The sequence below is a fragment of the Sorex araneus genome, chromosome 10 (assembly GCF_027595985.1).
Source record: "Sorex araneus isolate mSorAra2 chromosome 10, mSorAra2.pri, whole genome shotgun sequence".
Lineage (NCBI taxonomy): Eukaryota > Metazoa > Chordata > Mammalia > Eulipotyphla > Soricidae > Sorex > Sorex araneus.
In genome coordinates this window covers 49,568,470-49,577,879 of record NC_073311.1, presented here as the reverse complement: position 1 = coordinate 49,577,879, position 9,410 = coordinate 49,568,470, and the positions used below count along the sequence as shown (strand labels likewise).

Below are 9,410 nucleotides of genomic sequence, written 5' to 3'. Positions count from 1 at the left end.
GCACAGCCTCCAGCCCTTTTCTTTGAGCACAAAATGGAGACATGGACCCAAATGCGCGGCGAGGCTTGTGGGACATCGCGGGGCAGAGAAGTACAGGTCTCCACCCACCGCCGACACTTAAGGACAGTGGAACGACGTGGACTCCCCACTCGCCGCTGCCGCCACTCCAGCATGACCGAGGAGCCCAAAAGAACTACTTTGGACACCAGCAGCCCACTGAAATTCCTCCAGAACGTGAACTGAGCGTTTCCACCAGGCTGCCCCAGCGGGGGCCCGGTATTTCTCTAGGTTTTCCCATCTTATGAGTACCATAAAAGGGTAAAAGATTGTAGTGATAGAATTTCTGGCAGAATTTTCCCTGGACTTTATACAGAAATTCAAAACCTAATGTCATCTAATCATCAGCAATATGAAATGGTTCCTTTGTAACGGGTTGGACTTTGGGGGGATAACCCTAACAAGAATAGTAAGTCTTTTGTTGAAATATTGAAGGCAATCATAGTGGTAGCCATCTCTCTAGACTGAACTAAGCTACAACCCCATGCCAGCTGAGGGGAAGAAATATTTCTTTCTCGGGAAGAAATGTGGTGTGGCGTAAGCCATATTATGATGTCCATTAAGCATACACGAACCTGGTGGCGTGGGAATGGGATATGAGGGGAAAATAAAAAGAAATGTACATGGAACAGCGGGACGCTGGTGGAGCCGGTGCCGATACCAGCGCACTACTATTGGTTCCAGAAACTGCTTGCAGACATGCTGCTAGACTATCAACTAAGCTATAGCCCCATGCCAGCTGATGACCGGAAATAACCATCTTTGTAGGTTTCTTCTCCCTTTGTCAGGCAGCGTGGCGACAATCATATTATGAAGATTACTAAGCAGGCATAAACTTGGTTGCGCGGGAAGGAGGGGGAACAAGAAAAATGAATGAAGAAAAGTTATGTAACAAACAGCGGGACTTAATATCTCTACATTCTCAGCAATGGAAAACTATCAAATACTTCCTTGGCAGTAGGACTGCCTTTTTCTTTGGGGGGGGGGGAGTTCCAGCAACAATAGTGAGTTATGAGTTGAAACATGGAATGTAGTCAAGATAAAGAGTAATCAAAATGAAACATCACTTACAAGGGGGGGGCTGGGGGGAAGGGTGGGGGCGGGAGGTGGGAGGCATACTGGGATGGTTGGAATATGGGCACTAGTGAAGGGAAGGGTGTTTGAGTATTGTATAACTGACATAACCCTGAGAACTATGTAACTTTCCATATGGTGATTCAATAAAAAAAAATAAAAATAAAAAAAGAAATGAGCAGAAGCTTTCTCAAAAGAAGAAATACAAATGGTCAAAAGGCAAATGAAAAAATGCCTACAATGCTAATCATCAGGGAGATGCGAATCAAAACAATGAGATATCATCTCACACCACAGATACTAGCACACACCGAAAAGAATGAGAACAACCAGTGCTGGTGCAGATGAGGGGAAAAAGGGACTCTTTCGTTGTTGGTGGTAATGCTGACTAGTCCAGACTTTTTTGGAAAACAATATGGGCATTCCTTAAAACACTAGAAATTGAGTTTCCATATGACCCTGCAATACTACTTCTGGAAATATAATCTGAGGGTGCAAAAGAGCACAGTAGAAATAACAACTGCACCTGTATGCTCATTGCAGTATTGTTCACAATAGCAGAATCTGGAAAAACCTAAGTGCCCAAGAACAGACAACTGGTTAAAAAATATCTTTGTTACATCTACACAATGGAATACTATGCAGCTGTTAGGAAAGACAAAGTCATGAAATTTGCATATAAGTGGATGGTCATGGAGAGTATCATGCTAAGTGAAATGAGTCAGAAAGAAAGGGACATAAAATGATTGCACTCACCTATGGAATATAAAATATCATAATATGAGACTAACACCCAAGGACAGTAGATTGGGTGTTACTGATTGGCAATCAGTAAGATTGCTCCATGTTTGGAAGCCTGCCTTATGAGCTGTGGGAGAAGGCAGCTGGGATAGAGAAGGGATCACTAAGTCAATGATGATTGGAGGGATTGCTCGGGATGGGATATGTGTGCTGAAAGTAGATGAAGGACCAAACATAATGACCTCTCATTATCTGTATTGCAAATCATAATGCCCAAGAATAGAGAGAAAGAGGGAAATTGCCTGCCATATAGGCAGGGGAAGAGGTGGGATGGGGGGAGAGGAATACTGGGAACATTGGTGGTGGAAAATGTGCACTGGTGGAGGCATGGGTGTTCAATCATTGTATGACTGAGATGAAGACATTTAAGCTTTGTAACTGTATCTCATGGTGATTCAATTTTTTTTTTAAAAAAAGCCGCCTATATGTAATAACAGAGAAGTACTCAGACCAAATAACTCACTGATCTGTTGGTTCCTTGTAATGACTCAAACTTCCCTTTTGATCTATTGAAAACCAGAAAGGAATGAGTAACCAGAGGCAGCAGAGACCAAGGTCATAAATATGAATGAGTGAGAATTTCATTTTATAGTCTCTATGAGAGAGAGGGAGAGGGCATCTGCAGGCAGCTGGAGGGAGAGCACAGAAGCAGAAATTCTCAAACATGTCATCTGGAAGGCCAGGGCAAGACTATCCCAAGCACAGGAGCACATCTGGAGTACAAGGTGAGATTCTCACCATCTCAAGGATGTGCCAAATGCATTCCAGGGTCATGTTGCCAAGACTCAGCTGCCTTTTGGCAGCTTCTCCTCTCTTGTGTGAGCCTGTGTGATCCATGGGTAGGGTCAGTTTTCCTTATCATTTGTAAGTGGTGATGTTTATGCAGCATGTGTTCAGAGTTGGCAGTGTTTAATTTCCTGCCTACTCTGGAACAGGAACAATAATGGGAAAAGGATGTTTTTCACTAGGGTAGATGGTTTTACTTCAAGCATATTTTTTTGGAACAGAACAACTGTGGTCAGCTAGTCTTCACAATTGTGCAGAAACTATTTTGCAGCCACCAGCACTCTGAATGCTTCTGAATGTTTGGATTCAAGCCATTTTCAGTAGTGTGATTGCCACTTGGATTTGCATTTCCCTAATAACAAGTGATGGAAACTCTTCCTGAGATCCCCATTGGTCATTTCTATGCTTTCTTTGAAGAAGTGTCTGTTAATTTCCTCCCCACACTTTGGATGGGGTTGCTTGACATTTTTTAAATTAAGTTTTGTAAGCACTTTGTATATTTCATTTATTATACCCTTACCAGATATGCAGTGGGAATATTTTCTCCCATTCAAAGTTACTTTTCTAAATTTTTGCCCTAGTTTCTTTCACTATCAAAATTGTTGTATTCTGATGTAGTTCTAATTACATATTTACAATGGAATTGATTAATTGAAGACACCACAGATTTCAATAACTTGGAGAATTATGCAGAGCTAGGAGTAATCCCTAAGCATCCCTGGGTACAGAAAGAAAGAAAAAAAAGAGAGATGAAGATAAAGGAGTGAGGGAGGGAGGAAAGGAGAGAATGATGGAGGGAGGAAAAGAGAGAGTCCAGCTCCGCCGAGCCCTCAGGCTCTCTCCCCCATTCCAACACTGTCAATCCTGGCAGCCCAGCAGTGAAATCAAGTGGATGAATTTGGAGACAGGGTGAGCCCTCAATGGCCAAGAGAGAAATTTTGATCCACTGAGCTCACCACGCCAGGCAGGCTTCCAACACACCCCAATGCAGAGCCGGGGATAAGAACCCTAGCACATGGGGATGGAGAGAGAGGCTGAGGAGGGGGCGGCAGTGAGGTGCTATCTGTGGTCCACGCTCTTGCTGTGCCAACAGGAATGCCAGAGCTTCTTATCAGTCATGATTACTGTGGGATTTTTTTTTCTAACAACACATCCCTGTGGCTGTGGTCTGAAGAGATCAGCAATAAAACACATCTCTTAGCCATGATCACACACGAACATTCTTTCACCCTGCTCATGGTATATACCAGGGCAGAATGGAATGTTGAGAGTTGAGTTTTTTTTGGGGGGGGGTCACCCAGTAAGGCACCGGGTCGGCTGCATATAAGGCAAACGCCCTACCCGCTGTGCTATTGCTCCAGCCCTGAAAGTAGTTTTTCATGTTATGGTATTCTACATAAATGTAGTTTGGGATGAAGAATACCATTTTGCTTACTGAGCACATGCAGAGAGGCATGCCAGCCTGTCTAATCACAGAGGGGAGATACAAGGACCTATGGCAGAGAAAAGTCATTAGATAATTTAATTAATTAATTTATTTCCAGTAGGATTGATCCATAAAATGCAGGCAAAGAATGCCCTTAAAGTAAATGGAGGTGGACATTTTGTAGAGCATCTCCCCCCTCCCCCGCAACTCCTACCCACCATCTCTGTTTCAATAAGATGCAAAAGCTTTGATTGGATCTAAACCCCCTCCTCAACACCTTCCAGAGGGTGTGAGGGAGAGCGGGCACACAGGCAGTTAGGGAATACCATTTCCTTCTGTGCTGAAAGCTCTGGTCTTTTATCAGCATGAATTTTTAGTTAAGAAAATTAATTAGAGAGAGTGGAGAAGAGATGAGGAATATTCTAGTCACTGATAAATGTCCTTGTCACCACCTTGCATGAAACTCTATCACTTGTTCCTGCTCTGCAGATGTTAAATGAAGGCTGAGTGCTTTCCGAACTGCAAGGTACCCTCTCTGGCTTAAGACCCACCCAAGGCCCCCTTCCATCAGATGGAGAATCAGCTCAATATCATTCCCACTGCAATCAGGCTCTTCCCAGTGAACACCTGCTGGGCTCTCCAGCCAGGGCTCTGAGCATCCCCCCTCAACCCACCAGCACCCCATCTATCACCCTAACTTCTCTCTGCCTTCCCCTACACTGTCAGCTCAAGTTCGTCTTCAGGCCTTTGTCACTGCACGTTCCTCTGCCTGGAATAAAAATTTAAAAAGCAGGGAGTCATGGAGTAAAAGGACAACATCACAACATCACAACTTTTATTCAATTATGTATAGGAGCGCATGCCCAGAATAAGCTGGAGGTTCTGCTAAAATAGACTGCTATACTATGTGCGTGATTAGTAACGCACATGTATCATATGTATTATTGACTCAAAACCAACTTTAAAAGAAGGAATAAAGGGGCTACTGCAACACAAGACCAATCCCTACAAGCACAACAAACCTCTACATAAAAATGGCACAAAACCCCATGACAATAATCTCTCTAAATGGCAATGGTCTAAATGCACCAATTAAGAGACACAGAGAGGGAAAATGGACTGAGAAACTAAACCCAACATTCTGCTGCCTACAAGAAACACATCTGAACAATTAGAGCAAACACAGAATCAAAGTGAAAGGATAGAAAACAATCCTTCAAGCAAACAACTCAATCAAAAAGTCAGGGGTGGCCATACTAGTATCCAACAACATAGATTTCAGGCTGAAAAAGATTAGAAGGGACAGTGAGGGCCATTTTTGAATAATCACAGGATATTACAGCATGAAGAATTCACACTCCTAAGCTGGATATTCATCCAATGAGGGACCAGCAAAAAACTGAAAATAACTTCTAATAGATTTCAAAGAGGACATTGGTAGCAACACAATGGTAGTTGGAGACTTCAACACCACCTCTGGATAATTCAAGAAGATTAAAACTCAGCAAAGAGGTACTGGCTTTGAAGGAAGAAATGGAAGAGATAGATGTATACAGGGCTGTCTATCTCCCCAAAAAACCAAATGCACATTCTTTTTCAATGCACATGGAACATTTTCCAGAATAAACCACGTGCTAGGCCACAAAACATACCTCAACAGAGTCAGGAAGATAAAAATTGATCACTATCTTCTCAGATCATGATGCAATGAAGATAGAAGTTAATCATGTACAGATGCATGGAAATTAAACAACTCAATGTTGAACAAAAAGTGTGTCACGAAGGAAATCAAGGAAGAAATCAAAAGATACCTGGAAACAAATGACAAATGAATACACAAGATACCAGAGCTTGTGGGATGCAGCTAAAGTAGTTGTAAGGGGAGTATTTATAGCTCTGCAAGCATTTCTCAGGAAGGAAGAAAGGGCCCACATAAATAACTTGACCTTACAGCTCAAGATCTTAGAAAAGGACCAACAAAAGAAGCCCAAACTAGGCAGGAGGAAAGAAATAATACAACTTAGAGCAGAAATTAATAACACAGAAATCCAAATAAATCCAAAAGATCAATGAAACCAAGAGCTGGTTCTTTGAAAAAATAAACAAGACTGATAAACCACTAGCAAGACTCATAAAGGAAGAGAAAGTGAACCCTAATAAATTGAACCAGAAATGAAAAAGGGGCCATCACAGCAGAAACCAAAGAAATACAAAAGCTCATCAAAGATTACTTTGAAAGTTCATATGCCATGAAAAAAGAGAACCTAGAAGAAATGAATAAATTCCTATATTCCTATAAACTCCCAAGGCTGGGCCAAGAATATTTGGAATACCTGAATTGACCTATTACTATCAAGTTGAAAAAGTAATCAAAAGTCTTCACAAAAACAAAAGCCCAGGTCCAGATGGATTCACTAGCGAATTCTTCCAAACATTTAGAGAGGACCTATTGCCAGTTCTTCTGAAGGTTTTCTAGGAAATGGAAGAAACCAAAACACTCCCAAACAATTTCTTTGAGGCATATATCACCCAAATACCAAAAGTAAATAGAGACACAACAAAAGAGGAAAATTACAAGCTGATATCCCTGATGAACATGGATGTGAAGATCCTCAACAAAATATTAGCAATTAGAATCTAATAACTCATCAAAACGATCATATACCACGCTCAAGTGGGATTCATCCCAGGAATGCAAGGATGGTTTACCATTCTCAAGTCAATCAACATAATCCATAATATCAATAAAAGAAAAGATAAAACCCATATGATCATATCAATAGGTGCAGATACAGCATCTGACAAGTTCCAATACACTTTTAAGATGAAAACTCTCACCAAAATGGGTATTGAAGGAACTTTATTCAATATAGTCAAAGCCATCTACCACAAGCCCAAGGCTAGCAATGGGGAAAAAACTAAAAACCTTCCCCTAAAATCAGGGTCAAGAAAAGGATGCCCACTCTCACACTTCTATTCAATATAGTACTGGAAGTACTTGCCATAGCAGTTAGGCAAGAAAAAGATATATTAAGGGCATCCAGATAGTACAGGAAGAAGTCAAGGTCTCACTATTTGCAGATGACATGATACTACACTTAGAGAACCCTAAAGATTCTACGAAGAAGCTCCAAGAAACAATAGACTTGAAGAGTAAAGTTGCAGGCTATAAAATCAACATCCAAAAGTCCATTACCTTTCCATATGAAAATAATGTGAGAGAAGAAAGAGACATGAAAAATCATTCCTGTTCATAATCATGCCTCAGAAAATCAAGTACCTTGGAATTAGCTTAACTTAAGAGGTAAGGGGCCTGTAACAAATAAACAAACAAACTACAAAACGTTACTTCAAGAAATAAAAGAAGGGGCTGGAGCGTAGCGCAGTGGGTACGGCGTTTGCCTTGCATGAAGCCAACCCGGGTTTGATTCCCAGCATCCCATATGGTCCCCTGAGCACTGCCAGAAGTAATTCCTGAGTGCAGAGCCAGGAGTAAACCCTGTGCATTGCCGGGTGTAACCCAAAGAGAAGAAAGAATGAAAGAAAGAAAGAAAGAAAGAAAGAAAGAAAGAAAGAAAGAAAGAAAGAAAGAAAGAAAGAAAGAAAGAAAGAAAGAAAGAAAGAAAGAAAGAAAGAAAGAAAGAAAGAAAGAAAGAAAGAAAGAAAGAAAGAAAGAAAGAAAGAAAAGAGGACACTAGGAAGTGGAAACACATCCCCTTTTCATGGATTGGAAGAATTAACATTGTCAAAATGGCAATACTCCCCGAAGCATTATAAAGATTCAATGTGATACCTATAAGGGTACCCATGATATTCTTCAAAGAAATGGATCAAACCTAAAATTTAGATGGAATATCTAAAACAATTCTTGGGCAAAAAAAAGATGGCATTACCTTCCCCAACCTCAAAATGTTCTACAAAGCAATAATAATTAAAACAGCATGGTATTGGAAAAAAGACAGATTGACAGACCAATGGAATAGGATTGAATATCCTTACACATACTCTCAAATATTTGGTCATCTAACCCTTGATAAGGGAGCAAGACATATAAAGTGGAGCAAGGAAATCCTCTTTAACAAATGGTGCTGGAAAAATTGGACAGCTTTGTTTAAAAAAATGGGCTCAGACCTCTACCTAATACCATGCACCAAAGTTAGATCAAAATGGAAAAAGCGCCTCAACATCAGGCCAGAATCCATAAGGCACATTGAAGAAAAGGTCAGCAAAACCCTCCACAACATTGAAGCTAAAGGTATCTTCAAAGCCGAAACATCACTGACCAAACAAGGGAAACAGAAATAAACAAATGGGACTATCTTAAACTAAGAAGTTTCTGTACCTCAAAAGAAACAGTGACCAGAATACAAAGGCAGTCTACAGAATGGCATTACCTTCCCATTCTCAATACCCATCTGATAAGAGGTTAATATCAAGGATATACAAGGCACTGGTTAAACTCTCCTAGAAGAAAACACCCAACCCATCAGAAAATGGGCGATGAAATGAACAGAAACTCTCTCAAAGAAGAAATCTGAATGACCAAAAGGCAAATGATAAAGTGCTCTTCATCACTAATAATCAGGGAGATGCAGATCAAAACAATGAGACAACCATCTCTCACCAAAGAGACTGGTACACTACAAAAGAACCAAATCAATGGTGTTGGCCATTGGGGATGTGGGGAAAAGGGGATTCTCCCTCACTGCTGGTGGGAATGCCGACTGGTTCAGCCTTTGTGGAAAACAATTTGGACTTTTCTCAAAAAACTAGAAATTGATCTCCCATTGGACCCAGAGTACCACTTCTGGCAACATATCCCGGAGGTGCAAAAAAGTACAGTAGAAATGACATCTGCACTTGTATGTTTATTGCAGTACTATTGACAATAGTGAGAATCTGGGAAAAAAAAAAACCCAAGTGTCGCAGAACAGATGACTGGTTAAAGAAATTTTGGTACATATACACAATGGAATACTATGCAGCTATTAGGAAAGATGAAATCATGAAATTTGCATATAAGTGGATCAACATGGAGAGTATCATGCCAAGTGAAATGAATCAAAGAGCGAGAGACAGAGAGCGAGCAACAGACATAGAATGACTGCACTCATTTGTGAAGTATAAAGTAATATCAAGGGAGACTAACAACCAAGAATAATTGAGATAAGAGTCAGGGGGATTACTCCATGGCTTGGAAACTGGCCTTGCATGCTGAGGGAAAAGGCAGCCTGGATAGAGAAGGGACCACTAAGTGAATGATGCT

At 40.9% G+C, this 9,410-nt stretch overlaps 1 pseudogene; it reads left to right on the top strand.

Annotated features, from left to right (window-relative positions):
- The first annotated feature begins 41 nt into the window (after nt 1–41).
- LOC129399149 (allograft inflammatory factor 1-like) overlaps nt 42–9,410 on the top strand; it is a 93,602-nt pseudogene continuing 84,233 nt past the window's right edge.